The sequence below is a fragment of the Numenius arquata genome, chromosome 1, assembly GCF_964106895.1.
Source record: "Numenius arquata chromosome 1, bNumArq3.hap1.1, whole genome shotgun sequence".
Classification (NCBI taxonomy): domain Eukaryota; kingdom Metazoa; phylum Chordata; class Aves; order Charadriiformes; family Scolopacidae; genus Numenius; species Numenius arquata.
This window is the reverse complement of record NC_133576.1, coordinates 59,874,927-59,892,497: the sequence shown is the minus strand read 5'-3', so window position 1 is coordinate 59,892,497 and position 17,571 is coordinate 59,874,927. Positions and strand designations below refer to the sequence as shown.

At 38.9% G+C, this 17,571-nt stretch overlaps 1 protein-coding gene and 1 non-coding gene across 2 annotated transcripts in view; both read left to right on the top strand.

Moving 5' to 3' along the window:
- FRMPD4 (FERM and PDZ domain containing 4) overlaps positions 1 to 17,571 on the top strand; it is a 424,326-nt gene that overhangs the window by 200,401 nt on the left and 206,354 nt on the right. The window lies entirely within an intron of this gene.
- On the top strand, positions 16,978 to 17,086 carry LOC141473531 (U6 spliceosomal RNA). Its single transcript, XR_012463572.1, has one exon. It is a non-coding gene; the product is annotated as a U6 spliceosomal RNA (small nuclear RNA).

Genomic DNA, 17,571 nt, shown 5'->3' with positions numbered 1-17,571 from the left:
CTCAGCAGAACTGCAATGGTTGATGCCATGATGAAGGTTCCTATTTTAAAATAAATTGTAATTTACAGAGTATAATAAATAATTACAGTTGTTCTACAGCTGTCAACATAAATAAGCAAAGTACACTTTGCAGTTAAGAATTCTTTTATGCTATTTGTTCTGGAACTTATTCACAATAATTTAATAATTCAATTTTGATCTTACTGGCATGACTTGAATTAATGAGGGTCCATTACACTGTATTTCACAATTAAAAGGTGAAATTAATGACTATAAGGTATGCCTCTTTCTTTGTCATCCTGTGCTCTGACACGCTATCTGCAATACTACTGTCTTAAGTATGGCAGAATATAGATGAGCATAAAATACACAGTAAAAATCACCATTTCAACTAAAATAAGAAGTGACTCTGTTATCTGCCTAACTAAAAGTGGCTTTTATTTTAATTATTCATCCTCCACCATATAGGATGGCTAGTCTAGCTGGTTTGTAAGGCACCGTCTTGCATAGCCAGGAGAGGGACCATTTGATCTCCTGGCTCGACAACGAGGAAGAGGTGAGACCCCTGACCTCTAGGAGCAGCATCTGAGGGCTGCAGTGGTGGTTCCTGCACCCATCATGGGCATGTGGATGCTCCTGGCATTGAAGGTTGTGTTGTTTCTTGGCTTGTGGTTAGCAGAAATGAGAAGAGAGAGGAGATGAGAGAAAAACGAGGTGGAGGTAGAATGGCAAAGGGAACTCCAAAGAGATGGAGAGATCCTGAAAGAATGGAGACACATCTAAATGAGAAGAACTGAAGGAAAATTTACTAAGGAAAGAAGGCAGGAAATGAATATGGGGAGAAAAGAATAGGGATAAGACACTGTATGAGTGTAAAGAAAAGACTCTGATGGAAATTTGTGGAAAGGCTTAAAGGGACTAACAGCTGGTTAGAGGATGAAAGCTAGATCTCTACAATCATGGAGTATGGACGAGGAAGTTATAATGTGCACGTTTGAAGTGGATTTCAGCTTGAATCCTTGTTAAACTTAATTTCTGATTTTCTGGCTTGCTGTGGAGCACCAAAGCAGAATATTTGTATGAGTTCCTGGATGCTGTTGGCCGAAATCAGGGCCAATCCTCATTATTAGATAAATTATACCCTTAAAAACATACGAGCTATTGAAAAGTAGCTGAAAAAATAAAATTATTAAAATAATGGAAAATAGGAAAGAGCAAAGGCTGCAGTAGCAGGAACATGGAAAACAGAGAAGAGAAAGTGAGCAAGACCTAGAAACAGGCAAAGCAAGAGAGGAGTCCCCCTGCAGAAGGTTGATGGGAGTTAGAGGAAACCATAATGAGAGGCAGTAGTATGTTTTTCTACATCCTGTCATTAGTGTGGGTCTTTTTGGTCAAGAGGCAGTGGCAGGTTTTGGTCCATTGTGTTGATACGAGGCCAGGACTCTCATAATTTCTTCGGCTGGCTGCCTCTGTGGTCTTGCAACTGATGAGCAGCCAAGTACTGTCTGCTTGCGTTCTGCAGTTTTGGGGATTTTAGAGGTGGGTATGGTCAGCTTTGCTGAAGACGTGTTTCCATTCCATATTTGTGATGTGGGAATTTATTGAAAGGAAACCCTGAAACTTCTTCCAGGCTATCTGAAAGCTAGGCCACGATTCAGTAGCAATTTTTTTCCCAGTTCATTAGATAGTCATGTAAAGATTTGAAAACTGCTTTGCACTTTCCCGTCATCCTTGAAGTGCTGATTTCACAAATGATCTTAGCTCTGGTTCTGGCTGACAAATTAATTGGTCTGTGCTGTCATATAAAGCGGAGAGGTGAGAAGAACCAATGCAAATACCACGTAACACAAAAATGTTCCAGTACCTGTGTTTTCTCTTCCTCTTTCTTTGTACTCTGGAGAGAATGGACCATGCCAGGGTGGTGAAACATGCCCTGGAGGAAAACATCTGAAAAATGGCTTCGTATTTATACACATTTCGTTTCACTTGTGTGTTTCTGCTCCAGGAACTGTGTAAATATTTATCACCCATTTGTAGTAAAAAAGCTAAACAAGAATTAATTGCAGAAGAATCTAGTGCAGGTATCAAAGTGCTGCTCAGAAACAGGTGTGGTGGTGGTATACTTCTGAGGGGCTTGGGGTTTGCATTTGAGCCTGCTGGAGATGGCAATTTGCTTGATTATTGATTGGGGATATAGGGATTGAGATTAGGGATACTGTTTGTCTGGACAGAGAAAGGATTGGAGATGTCTCCCTTCATGTTTGCTACAGCCGTGCCAAAAACCTGACCCATTTTAATTAAAAAAAAAAGTTATAGGGGGGTATCCATGGCAACCAAAAAGGCACTCAGTGCAAGAACGCTTCCCATTAAGATTGTATTTTGCAGGTTCAGATTTAGATTGAAGTTTAGGTTGCTAAAGATCTTTATGCCAGAGCAAAGATATGTATATATCTAAAATATTGGTGAGATGTGCGATGTTCGATGTTGTAAACATAGTCTGGTAGGACATGGTCTCTATTGTTGTGCAGGGTGGTGCCCATCAGCTGTACCCAGAACTGTAAGGATTTGAACGGACAGATTCAACTGAGAGAATGGGAAATGATAGAGTTGAAGCCTGGATTAGGAAAGGACATCTCAGCCTGGCTACTGGAAAAAATTTCTCATTGCTCCTTTTAACTGATCACAAGCTTCTGTTCTTATTTTTTGTGGGCTTGAGTGTGTGTCTCTGCTGTGTTGAATTACAGGTTGAACATTGATTCAGTGTTGCTGGCTTCCATTGCCGGTCTAATCATCTCTCTCCAATTACAGACAGGAGCCACCAAGTTTTGGGCTCTTTTTTCAGACAGGGTGAAACGTATTCACTGGTTTGCTTTCAGAGGCTGAAGTACTAGGAGATATTTATGTGGTAAAGGACATGATGTTTTAAAGAAGCAAGTAGATGAAGTTCTGCCCAGATGCTTAGGATCTATTCTGGTTAATTTTGAGATATAGACACACCACATGGATATACATACAGACACATTGCTTTGTAAATTTGGTTTATTTTTTCCCCCCTTTTACAGTCTTATGCTGAAATAAAATAGGTGTCTTTAAAAAGTGTTGCTGTATTTGGATATGATAGATTATATCATGCATAACTAGTTTTCTGGGGCATAGATGAAGGTATCTGCCATCTCTCTATTTTACTGTTGCTGCAAGAAACATAATGCAGTATCTTCTTCTTTTAGTCATGATTTTGATTAAATTTTCTGCTTTTGCAGTTTATACATGGCTGTGTAACTTGGATGTACTGCTGCATTCCCAAATAAAACACCTTCTGAAATAATAAGATCCTCTCTCGTTGTACCATCTTATATCTGAGGCTGACAATTGTTTAATCATTTTATCATTTATTGTTCCTTAGTAGCAACTTCACAATTGCACATTGACTCTATCCTGGGCAAGGAAATCCATTTTGGTAGCCTCTGTACAATGCACAAAAGAAAAGGTACTTTTTCGATTAAACAATTAGGGAACTAGTTTGTGCTTAATAGATCACATTTGCATTTGTAACTTAATACGTGTTCCCTAAAAGCTACAAAAAGGAGTAAGCTGTATATATTATGCTTCTTTAATTCAAAGCTATATGTATTACTCACACTTGAGTGTTTCAAACTCATATTTATTAACATTTTAATAAAAATAAAACTTATAATCCCTACAACAAATTTTAAAGCTGTTTCACAAAGCCATCTGCCCTCAATAAACCTGAAACAAATACTGATTACATAGGTATTGTTATTTTTGTAGATTTACTAACTTCCTTTCAGAGACCTGAATACAGATGACCTCAATAAAATGTTACTGCTGTTCTCCTAATCCACTTTGTAATTTTGCATATTACCAAACTTTGTAATGGTTTTACTGTCTTTGTGCAGAAAATACATCATTGTTTAATTGAATGGGGGTTTTGGCTGAGTCATAAGCCACCAAAGCATTGTGGTATCCGTATTCCTAGCTCAAACTCTGCTGTTGCTTTCAAGAGTACGATACTAACTTGTTTCCTAAAAAATGAAGTAAAAGTAACATACAGTGACTTGATTTCTTAAATTATCCATTGCAGATAATTTTCAGGCAGAAACTTTGTTTTACTCCTAACCCTTTTTTTTTCTCCTTCTAGGCAGTATTTTTTCCCCTTTCATATCCCCTTAAGTAGCCTTTAAAAGAACTGGGGTTTTATTTCATGGAAATGCTAACAAGGTAAAAGTTTCAGAAGTATTGTTTTCTTACTGCCAAAATAGTTGCTTTGCAATTCTGAGACACAAATGTCTTTCAGCCACATAACTGAACTAAGGGGAAGATGCAGGGTTTTTTGCTCATTTGAGTCTCTATCAGTTCACTCTTTTGTGCATGGTTTTATCTGGAAGGCAGTTTGCCATCCTGACAGCAAAGCCAGAAAGCAGCAGTGTTGGCCAGGTGGCCCAAAAGGGCTGGCATTGGCATGGAGGATGATATCCCTGTGGGAAAGGCTCCAACCCCTGCAGTGTCAGGGCTGAATTGGGATGGAGCAGGGAGCTCATTCCTTTATTGTAGGGATTTGTATGGTTTTCTATTTAATATGCTGATACTTGGAGAAAGATGGAAGCTACCCTCAGGTACTTAGTACTTAGTTCCTGTATATTCCTGTCTAAAACATGATTCTTTCGAATAAGTGGAGGGGTATAAGATCAGCATCTAGATAACTAACTTTTATAATTCTCTCAAAATCCTGAACCTTGCTCATGAATCTCACACCTCCAGTGCCAATGCTTCTCTGATGTAGGACAACGAGCTATTCCTATTCCATTAAAGTTTTTAATCCTCACTTTCCTTTTTAAAAGAACAGGAGTTGCAATACATGCTTTACACTTTATTTTCTTTCTTCAATGCTCAGATCCTAGATGTGGTTAGGCGTTTATGATAATATTTTGAATAGGAAGTAGGTTTAGATAAGCATTCCAAAAAGTGACTAGAAAGCAAATACTTAATGGGATATTGAGCAGAGAAAGCTGTAATATGCAACTGTCAAAATGTTGTCGATATGGAAGCACGTATCCATCACAATTTTATTTTTCAACAGGACTAACTAAGGCTGTTAAATTCAGAACTCAAAGAGAATGTCTTTATGAATAACATTTCGCTATAAAATAAGGAGTATCATTTTTATTGGAAATGTCATAAATATCAGTATGTTTCATAGTATATGTTAATGGATTATTTTTAGAGATGTTATTTTTATGAAATATCTTTGTGGTCGTCTTTTACAATGAACAAATCATCTAATGTTAAACACTAAGTATATTTTGAGACTTAACTTTAATAAGCTTGTTTAGTGACTTGTCCTGTGTTAAAGACTGTATCACAAAGAGAGTTCGAAAATTAGGTGCCTAAAAATAACATTTAAAAATAACTCTTTTTATTAAATATTTTCTGAGGTCACAGGTATACTAGTGAAGGATGAGTGGTGATCTGTCTTTGTGAAGGCTGCATTAAAACTGCAAGAGTTTTTGGAGCTTTTCCTTCTCATGTTTTAAAAATGGTTTCAGACATGACTTATCACCAAAGCAGAGACAATTTTACTGGTGCCGGGTGAAGGTGTGTGATCTGTCCATGATGGTGTTTGGTGTTCCATAGTAACCTGCATGTTGATGTGAAGAAGCATCTGAAAAATTGCAAGGGCTGTCTCGTCTTTGCAGGAAGGGGAGAATAATTTTGTCTGTTGAAATAACTGGTGAAAAGGTAACTTTTTAACTTAGGAAGCAATGTTTTGGATTTTTTTTGCTATAAAATCAAATAATTTTCCTCAGTGATGGGGAATTCCTTTAAACTGAATTAAAAATCAAAATATAATGTTTAACTTGTAGTGTACTTCTTTGCATACAAAGGAGGTTATCAATTGCTGTAGAATTTATTCAGATAAATGGATTATGGCTTTTATGTGATAACCGAATGAACTTCTCTTGATTATAAACAAATCAAAATGTGTAATCAAGGTTGGGTTTTTTTAACAATTAGCTACTTACCTGCGTAAGTGTGCCAGATTTTTTTTTTGGGGGGGGGGGGGGGGGGGGGGGGGGGGGAAGAAGGAGTTGTGTGTGCACTGATAATGCTCTAAGGGTTTTAACATAGGTATTTTTCGTAATGGAAACATACCTTGATTATGATTCAGTGGGTCAAATTTATTAACTTTTCAAGGGACTGGAGCTGGACAAAGATATTCACAAATGTACTGAAATTCCAGGCCTCCGGGGCACGGCTTGCTGTGCTGAAGGAGGGCTTTAGCACGGTGTGTTTAAAAAGGTGATGCTCAACCCCCCCCAGCACCACCAGGCTTCCTTTCTTTTCCTTAGCTCCCTGATGGTGGTGGCGGTGCCATTCCTTACACCCCTCTTCTCCACTTTCCTTCATTTTTGCAGGTGTTAAGTGTTTTTCCAGTAAAATGACATGGCAACTACAGATGAGTTAAGCATGTTCAGTAATAGAGAAATACTGCAAAGGTTTGGGGACAGATGTCAAAACAGTAATCAGGCTTTGCTTGCAGTGAAAAGAGGTTGTTTTCGCATGTGTAGAAGTCTTGTTTCCTCCAGCTGTTTGTGCCCTTCCCCTTTCTCTCCAGCTGGGGATGGGATGCATGAAATCAGCCGGACAACTTCTGTTTAACAAGATGGAAGTGCCTGGTGACTTCCTGCTGAATTCTCATGACCTAAGTAAATGAATTGCTAATTAAAATATGTTAAGAAAATAAGATCTAATGTGGTAGAAGACTAAACCATAGGTCTTAAAGACACAGAACTTAGCCTTATGTCACATAATACTTGATACAGTAATAAAATACTTGATAAAGTAATAGAATATTACTTTAGCCAAATAACTACATAAATTAGTAGGCACTGACAAGCAAGGTTTCTGGAGGACTGGTCTGTTCCATGTCCTTATCTAAAAGACTCATAAGTATGTTGTTTAAATCATTGCAAAGAAGATAGCAAAATCAGAAATTACTGTTGAAAGGAAAACAAAAATAAGCATCTTGAGATGATGTGGGTACAACCTGTGGTATTGCAAGAGGAAATAATAAGTATTAGAAGTACATGAGGGACTGGCAGTGAATTACAGACTTATGCAAGAATTGCCTAATGCAGGGTTTTTTTATAAACCCGAGAATTAAACGTTAGCTATGTGAGCATTTTCTGTTGGTCTTTTAGTTAAGGCAAAACCATTGAAATTCACAATTTACAATTGTAAGGGTTTCTCTTTTTTTTGTGAAGTCTTTAGATTTGGTAGCTGTAGTGATGGATTTGGATTTGGTGTAGCTTTTGACAAATGGGTGAAATAAGTCCACCTCAAGAAATATGTCTGCCTGTGCCCTTCTGTCATGAAATTATTGCACTTTTGTGGCTTGACTTGGTCTGTTCTGTTTAGAAAATAAGAAGGTAAGATGTGCTAGAAAAGAAAGCATTGATCCAATTGAATTGTTTATTCTCTATTTATTGTAGACACTTTTGTAAAGTTAATTCCTTTAGTGTCCTAGAGTTAGGTTCCTGGAAGCTTCATGGTGGTTTTGCTAATATGTGAAAAAAACCTTAGCTTTTTTAATTTTGTGGCTCATCTGAACTCCTAAGGGAACAGTAACAATATGAACTTCATCACTTTGCTCAACCTCATATGTAGTAGCATAGCATTCATTCAGACTTCTCTATTTCTGTGTCTCAGTCAGTTGAGGATTATAATGACCATATAGTTGATGAGCTTTTTAACTGGTACGTTGATGAGAGTGATTCAATGCTATTTGTTCTCTCTGAACCTGAACAACACTGAGGAGATATTTTTTAGTTTTTTCCTGTTAAAATTTCAGCCTCTGAGGATACTGCCAAAATGGTGAGCAGGAGGAATATTACGCTTCCCCTGCCTCCTGTGTATTGTGTAAAGTGGAAGGTGGGGTATCCTGGATGAACTTTGCTGGATTGATGCTTCTTTGTTTTTGGCATTTTCTATATTCCTAGTCTTCATGGCCATTGTCAGATGATGGCAATCATCTGAACCATCAATCATCAAAATCCAAAGCACAGATTGTGATGGATTCTGTCCTTGCAGTGCTCCAGTATGTGCTGTCTTGAATTAAGTACTGTGTGAGCAGACAGTTACAATTTACCTTTCTGGTGCTCTCTTAATAGTACAAAATTATTGTGAGTATTATGAAAAAAAAAAAAAAGGAGCATTTTTCTAAATTTGGCTCAGTTCAGCTGCCCCAGCTGTTTTCCTTGTTTCCGTTCGTGAGTTAGATTAGAGGGAAGGAGTGGCAGTGAGAGGGTGGCTTGCTCTGCAGAGCAGGCTGCAGACCAAGGAGGAGCAACACGGGGGCAGCGGGGTGCCCATGTGCACAATTGCTCTTGACGTTAATGGCCATTACAAATATAAAGTGAGGCTAGCATGCGGTTATTACACATGAAGAGCCAAATTTATTATTGTTAATGATGATGTGTATATGTTTCAGTAAAGGCTGGATTGCTTCTAATGGGTTTTGTTTTCAGTTTCTTTGTTCAGTGTGAGGTACTTCTGGCTCCCGAGTTCTTGTTTTAAATAGGATTCCCCTTTTCTGCTGTCTGTGAAACATTATTACTGCTTTCTTTCTATTGATTTATGCACTTTCATTTCTGCTGTTTATTTTTTTGGGGGAGTTGGTTTTTATGGCTTTTTTGTGGTTGGTTTTTTTTTGTTGTTGTTCAACTGTAAAAACAAGTATCATATTTTCACATGTATAATTTGCACCATATATAACCTATATAAACTATTAGGGAAGGCAACACATTGAGGGAGCAGTTGGCAAGTAATGGTGGATCAAAAGCAAGGGAACTGGGATTTTAGAGGGAGAGAAGAGGAGGAAAAGCATTCCTGCTGCTGGGGCTGAGTGTGCCCAGGCGGTGGGGAAGGTGTGATCACGGCAAGGGGGCTATGCTGGGAGGGGTCCAGGTGGGAGGAAGGATTTTGAGCTCTCATTTAAGTAGTGATGTCCTGGATGGTGCACACACTTGTACTGGATTCACCAGGTGCAGCAAAGGAAAATCTCCTGGGAGTGGTGAGACTTGTTTTCTGCCAGTTCTGTTTATTGACATATCATGTGGTTCTACCATACATATAGTATGGTTTAGGTGTATACTGCTGACAAGAGAAATGGCCAACCTCTTTCTCCTTCTCCTCTGCAGCTCCTGGCTGTGTTTCCTTGAACCAGTTTGTTGATTCAGGAGAAAGCTAGCTCATCTCCCACACTCCCTGGCCTCCTCTTCTTCACCTCATGTTGACACCCTGACCATCTCCTTCACTCACTTATGGCATGGCTGTATTCAGTGCAAGGGAGGTCTGCCCAAAGGGACTTTCCCTTTGGATGGCTTTCTGAGTTGGGTAATGAAACACACAAGTCTGCACCCTCAGCCTCTGACTCGGGTACCGCACACCTCTGTGTCCGAGGTTATTGCAAGGAGGGCATGCAGGTATCAGATGGGATTTCAGATGAAGAGTGGAAATTTGCCTGATTTCTATCAAAAAGGTTTGTGAAGCGGTTGTAATCATCAGTGTTCCTGTATGCCTAGGAAAGCTCTTCACGACACTTAGGAAAACCTTAGCAAGTCTGATTCACTGATAGATGACAGGCCTTATTTACGCTCTTCCTACCCTTCTGTTCCTCTCTGAGTTTCTGTATTTGGCAATCCAGCCTGAGATACCCTCTGGGATGCTTCCCACCCCGCCTTCTAATGATGCTAATGGTGAAAATGCATGAGAGGTGATGTTTGGATGTTAGCTTGCTCATGGAAAAGAAAAGAGTATGAGCAGCCAAGCTTAAAACACCTACCATTTAAAAGAGGAAAAAAAAATCTGAATGTTTCATCTGGAGACAAAGATCTAGCCGTTACATTAGAAGAGTCTTTTATTTGCTGCAAAAAACCACCAAAACTAAAAAAAAAAAAATAATAAAAAATTAAAGGAAAGTTTTGATGGTTTTGGTCAGTGTTCCCCATGGACAGTGCCAAGATATGCTAATTGCCATGGAAGTGAAGTTTGTTAGACATGCTGTTGGTGAATCTGAATAGTATGTGTTGTTCAACTTGTTAAGTTGAGCTTTCAGAGAAAATAACCGGAATAGTTTACCAGAAGGAAAAAAATACTATGAAATTAGTCATATCTCCCAGGAAGTCTTTATAAAGGACACCCTTCCTCTTTAACCAGGTAAGAGAAATAGGAGCTGGGCATTTTGAGCAGAAGAGGCATTTTAACATTTTATTGTTAGTTGTTTGTTTAACTTCAGTGTACATCTCCTAAGAAATCAAAGGAGGAGCCTTGTTGTGAATTAAACTGAAAACAATCTCTTATCAGACATGTCAGTAAGCCCAGAGGGATTTGCTCCGTGAGACATTTCATAGCAACTGAGTTAGTTTCATTTCTTTCCGCTTTTTCAAAGTGTTTCCCTTGGAAATCAAGTGAGGTTTAACTCAGGCAACTCTAGTTTTGTAGTTTTGTGCAGTCATCACTAGTTTATCAAGAGTGGACAGTACTTACCAGATGATTTTTATTACAGCTTTAATAAATAATTTCAAGCTATGTTTTTGTTTTTGTTACTGCCTCAAGACTGAGAGGTTTCTAGCGGACTTCAGGCGACTGCTTAATTTACCTTATGCATGTTATAGTATTGAAACATCTATCTCCATCTCTGTGAAAGGAGGTACAGATTAAAGGCTAGGGATAGCTGGCATAGCAGTTGGTTTGTGCTGATACTCTATTTTGGCTTTCTGACAGCATTGAATATTTGCAGCTGTTCTTAATAGGGCATTAGTTTATATGCCTTCAGTAAAGATTTCCTTTCTTTAGTCACAATAGGAGGATAGAAATGTTACATTGCATTTATTTGTTCTTTCAGTTATTTCTTGGTTGCGCTAAAAGATGCACGTGCAGTGTAGGAGGAAAGGATGTTGGGAACAGAAAGGATAGAGACTGCACAACTCAGGGAAAAGTCTCCAGATTTGGTCCATGGGGCAGAGGGGGATAATTATGGCAGGAAAAGAGAGAGGTGTGAGACAGTGTAAGTATGTTGGATTTGGAGCTTCTTTAGGGTAAGGAGAAGCAGAAGGTTGCATGCATCTGCTCATACAGTTTGGCTTTTACCCATGTATCTTAAAGTTTTATTTCGACAGCGATTTGGGTTCACTTTCAAAATACTAAGAAACTTTAAAAACACCCACCTCTCTTTTCTTTTTTTTTTTTTTTTTTTTCCTCCTTTAAAGCAATTTGCAACTGTGAGTTTCTTGTAGGTATACTGTTGGCAGAACATGAATCCTGAACCTTTATATGTGCAGCACAGACCTCTTACAGCATGAAGAAAAGATGTAATTTTGATCATCTTGGGGAGCCAAGTGCTAGAAAGAAGCTTGGTATATTGCTTCTTTGTATTAGAACTGTTTGGTAGGCAACAGCACAATAATGGAAACCAGGAGCAGAGTTTGAGCTTCAGGCCTGGCAGGGGAGAGTTGTTTGTAGGTTAGTGATATAACAACCAAAAAAGAATTATCTTGCATGATCAGTCCAAGAGTCTGTTAATTTATTGTCTTGGCAACAGTTGCATAAAGCTGCTACATGGGTGGGATAAAATTGCTTTAGTTTATAGGGAAGGATGAGAAATCGTTGTAAATAAAAAGCAAAGGGAAACCTAGTAACACAGTTAGTTGTGTTAAAAAGAGGCAGAAGCAAAGATTTTCTGCCTTGCTTCTGAAAGAAAGTTGAAGTGTGATCTAGTTGGAGTGATGACGTAATTAAAAGTAAGCATTCATGAGAAGCAAGGGTGTGATTTTGTTGTTGGGGTTTTCTTTTTCTGTAGATTTTCAGGTAGGAGCATATGTATGGTCATTGAAGCCTTTTTGCGAAGCTTTCCAGTATTTGGATTCAAATTAGTGCTGGTCGCAGTTCTCATAATTTTCTATTGGAAGGTACAATAACGACACAATAAAAAGGAAGGGGAAAAGATATAGGATAATATCACACAGCAAAGATGGTACTTGGCTTTTTTTTTGGGCAACTACACAGCTTGACCCCACTTCTCATTTACTCTCAGGAATAAGTACTTGTTTTATTCTCAAGTGACCATTCGGTAGACCAAGGTAACATCCCTTGCCTGGTGTTAGTTGTAAAAGTCCCCTAAAGAAATGACACTATAACTTTCCTAAACAATAACAGAGCTGGCATATGATACATGAATGAGATACTCTTAAGTCCACCCGTGCTCACAGTATTAAAATGCCAAGCCAGGTTTGGACTTAAAAAAAGAGAGCAGTATTTATCTTAGTTGTATAGTTATGGTCTTAGCTAGTAAAGTTAGTGATGAGTGTTTTATGGAAAAAAAACCCTATTGTATTTCAGAAATTATGTTTGACTAATCTAAATCCAGTGTTAGTGAGCGGGCAGAAGGCAAATGTGGGTTCATTCATCTCAGATGCTCAAGACTGTAGTGAGTCAAAGGATACTTCCTCCCTACACCCCAAGTCTCTGGTGAGTTGCTGTTCCTGTGTCTTGGACACACGGGACACTTACTTCTTGAGTTAGCGTTGCGTTGGGATAGCTGTTGGAATCAGGCTAGGAAAGGTTTCCTACTACTGCTTTACATGTTTGCTTCTGCTTGTACGAGTTCTAGGTCCTGGCCATTTTATTTTCTGAATTTTTGCTTGAAGGATAACATCAAGATTGAAACTTTATGTTACTACTAACTAAAAGTATAATTAATATAGGCCTAACGCTTTGAGAGGGGAACAGAATCCCCAAACCAGATGCTGGTGTTAATTGGACACTGAATCGCTTCAAATCATTCATTAGCCTGTAGATACATTGTTCCCAATCACCTGCAGTTTCATTTCAGTCAGAAAGTGATAAGATAATCTTTTTTTAATTAAGGTGACAATATAAATTAACCTGTCAATAAATGACATTAACTTTTTCAGCAGTGCAGTTACAAGTGGATGGATTCGTAGCACTGTTCTTTAGCCAAAAGAGAAATATTGGATCCAGTGCTGAGTTGTTAAATACTAATGAATAATTTATTTAATGAATTTTGTCTTCCTCTGTTCTTGATGTGACTGGCAGAGCACCAGTCTTCTCCAAATGTTCCAATGTTCACAATTAGTCCAGTTTTTGAGGCCTCATTGCTTTGATTTGCTACCGAGATTGCTAACTCCTTTGCCATATTCTGGGCTAGATAAGTACCTTATCTGTTAACTTCTCTGATCTGGCTGAGAACCATTTATGTATTGTAGGTTTTGGTGGGAATATGTATTGGTAATTAGTTTTTAAATTCAGTTTCTGTGGAAGCCTAGCGTGTGTGTTCTGCTGTAAACCTAATTGTGTAAATGATCGTGAAAGTGAATGCGCAGTGGCTCAGATGTCAAGTGAATTAAGAATATGTTGAACTGCAGAAATATTTTAGACTATATTGGTTGGATTCACATTATTACTCTCTTTTACAAGATTAATAGGAGTTTTGGAAGAAAAGTGAACTGTCTTCAAAAGCATTACTGGAAGAAAATTGGCTTTTGATGCACATCTAGTGTAAAAAAGAATATGTAATAAAATTATTTCCAAGATTTATAAACACTTGTACTAGAGGAGTCAAAGCTCTGTAGGTCAAACTGTTTATTACTGAACTGTTGATTGCTGAACCAGCCCTCTTTAGAAGGTGCCCTGCATGTGTAGTATCTTTTGACCAGATTTAAAAGCAAAACAAGCACTATGAAGTATTCTGGTGTACTGTGCTGCAGTGAAAATGAAGTTCAGAGTCCGTGGAAGGGGGAGCCATATTGGGATGGGGGGCTGTATTGGGATGAGTCTTTTACTGGGAGTGTTGCTGAGATCTGAAGAAATAATCCTGAAATGTATATGGAGTTGGTGAGCGTCATCGCTGCTCTAGTTCATGGGCTGCTGCTGTATTTTAAGCTCCTGTGCTCCTGCTGCTGCCTTGCCCCATGCCCTGCAGTAATCTGCTGTGCAGGAAGACTCTTGACATTTTATGAATTTGTTTTGTGCTTATTTTTCTCTTTGTCTGTCATCTTCTGACATTTGCACACGATTTAAAATTGTGATAGCACTGTCCTTACATCTTACTACAACATCTGCTTTTTGAAGGCTACCAATTCTGTTTCTGTTGGAAGAGATTTTGTTTTGTCTTTTTTTTTTTTCCCTGCCCTCTAGCAGTCAGATAAGTTGGGAAGGTTGTTACTGAGGTCTGAAGAGATGTTTTTGCTTACTAAGTGTGAAAGAGAGAGGCACATAAGGAGCTCACGTATGGACTGGGACAGAGGCAGGAGAAAAAGGGCTTCGGTATTCATTGCTGGACCTCTGCTGGGAGCAGTTGTGGGACTGAGGTCAAAATATTTCAAGTCCAAATGTGATTTGCTTAGTCCCTGAATGCAGATTGTTTGGCTTACCTGGTCTGTCACAGACAATAGCTTTTAACTGGTCTTTAAAATCAATTGGTGCAATAATGTTTATAGCACACTGACATTTACTGCGAGTCTCTGTCCTGTAGGAAACCAGGACCCAGGTCCTGAACATACGTGCTTTGAGCAGTAGTCAATTATTTGATAGCTGGCTTTTTTCCTGCTGTTTCCATGACGTTGTATGTGGTGTTACCCACAGGCGTATTGGGATGCTGAAGTGGAATTTTTTTTAATTACTAGTTTTTTATTGATTTGAGAGGGCATTGGGGTGTCATGAGGATCTACCAGTGAAGATTAAAGAAAAATGAAACAAAATGAAACAAAAAAAAAACCCCCAAGCATCTGAACAGTGTTATTCAGTTGCATTTATTCTCCCTTTGCAAAATATAATAATTATTTTTTGATTCTTATTTCCTGTCTGAATATTTGCATTTTGTAGAATTGCAGTTGTACTTGAATGTGTGTTTTTCCGAATTAATCTCCTCTTAGTGGACTTCCTGCTTAACTGCATTTCTTCTTCTGTGTCCTTCTGTATTTATCTCCTGTTCCCTGCTTTTTGTATATTCTTCCACAGTTCATATATTTCAGCAGCGCTTTGAGCTCCCACTTTGTTTTGCCTGAGTTCACTGTAGGTACCAGAGGCTGTTGATTTTCTGTCAGTTGGCAGTTTCACCTATTTTAAGGAAGACTAGGCAAATTCTACGTTACTGTATAATACTGTAGCAGTGAGGGCAGGAGGAGAACTAATATTGCTCAGGGACTTCCAAAGGGTCTGTAGCCTCAAGGAAAATGTGGATTAAATAAAAGAAATATTTATTTTTTTACATTTCTAGCGGTGCTGTGACTCACCAGGAGGCAAGAAAAGAAGTTGATTTTCCTTCAGCCTCTTGCAGAGGCTGAGGATACGCTTTGCTTAGGTTGTTGAATGGTAAGTAGAAGATTAAAGGTTGGCTGGTGTGGGGTTTCATCCTAACTGGAGGAAGCTGCTCTCAGCTCAAAAAAAGCAGAGAGCCAGCTGTCTTTTCAGGGAGAAATACTTGGCTAGATTTTGTGCTCAAAAGGCAGCAAACCTGGTTGCCCAGAACTGAGGTAGTCTGAACATCAAAAAATGCTTCACTTGACAGAGCGGTCTTCTCTTCTTCTCTGACAAAAAGATAATCTTATCAATTTAAATTTACACTGTTTTAGCATCAGAAACGGAAAGGAGTTCACATTTCGTTTGGAACTTGCAAATATGAGTGCAAAACTATTTTCTTAGCATCAGGCAGTTTTGCATACTGTGTGGAGAGGTAGCTGTGTGCTGGTCTGCCATCAGCCCTTTTCTCATCTGTGTGTTTCTATTGACACGCCAATTGTAGGAGTCTCCACTTCCACTTTATTTTTTGAGGGTTAGGCTTGTCTGGTATACCTGTCAGGGATTTTAATCTTGAAAACCAAAATCTTTTCAGCAGGAGAGTTTGCATGTACTTTGAACTGCACATGCCTAAATGAAGATCTGTGGCTTTGGTGGATGGATGTGTTTTGGCCATTCATGATGGATTTAGCTGCCAGCTTGGAGTTACTAAATGAATGGAAGCTCTCTGAAAGAGAGACAGCGCCAACAGGCAGGCGCCTATTCTGAGCTTGCTCATTATGCCAGACAACAAAAATGTTGTGAAGCTGCATAACACTTGCATTGTGATTAGTTGCATCACTTATTCATGTTCTGCTAAATAAACACATTTAGATGGCCGACCATGATAAGCATTTCAAGAAGTAATGGTTTTTAAGTGTCAGCAAAGACATAATTAAGCTGAGTGTTGAAAAGATCTTCACAGCTGTGAGTACAGTTAATCAATGAAGTGGGTTCTGGGAAAAGCCAGTGATGTTCCACTTCAGCTTTCAGTCATATATTTTTGGGTCCAGGAAAAATGCAATTAATACCCTACTGAAGGTGGTGAAGACTGGCCTTCTGAACCTCGATGAGGACAGCAACCATCCATTAACCCACTGCCTCTGAAGCCTTTTGGGAAGCTGCTGTGCTGTAACCCTGCTGGCGATGGGGCAGGTTAATTCACAAGGTGTGATGATTTTGTCATATATAGGAAGAAGGATTGCTAACAGGAAATTGGTGATGTTGTGTTCAGCAGTGACATAGTGCACAGTGGCACGGCAGTCATGGTACAAATCCTTGACTCTTCCTTAATAACAGGAAATATAATTTTCCACAAGAAAAAAAATTATGCTACTGTTTTAGCTATGAATGCCTTGATCTTCAGAGCATTCATCGTGAGCCTATAGTGTTATAGCCACAGTTAGGTACCTTAATTGCTTGATCTCCTGGTTTTACAAATGCTGGTGGTGTGGCAGTAAATTGATGAAACTCTGAAGTTTCTCTTTCTGCGTGGTGAATAAGCTGATGGAGTGAGCCACGGACAGGCTGCTCTCATCTAAGCAGGTCTGCTAATTTGGGGCTGTTGGAAAGGGACAAGAAACGTCCAATGGACATCCAATTGTGCTCACTTTGGCAGCGCATCCACTAGAATTGGAACGATACAGAGAAGTGTACAGCATGGCCACTGCACAAGAATGACATGCAAGTTTGTGAAGCATTCCATATTTTTGGGAAGTGGTCATGGCACCACACCTGTCAGGGTTCAAGAAGCATCTCTAGACAACACTCTCATTGTTTAGTGTTAGGTAGTCCTGTGAGGAGCAGGGAGTTGGACTCAATGATCCTTATGGGTCCCTTCCAGCTCAAGATGTTCTCTGATTCTATGATTCTTATGAAAAGCAGGAAAAGAGAAAAAAGTCAAGTTGGCAGAGAGTGAAGGACAAGGAAACCATAAAGTAAAATGGAAAAAAAGAAATCACATAGCAAAAGGAGAGGTTAGAAAGACTAACAGAAGTGATGGAGAAAGATACTAAATAAAGAAGAAAATTAAAGGTGAAGAGGCATGCAAATAAGTGAAAATCAGGGAACCAAATTGGGAGAGGAGGAGGGGAAGAAGGCAGTGATTTAACAGTGGTACACTTTATTTATTTATTTATTTTTAAATTATAGTAGCATCGATAGCATCTATCTGTAACAGCTATGCAAACATGCAAA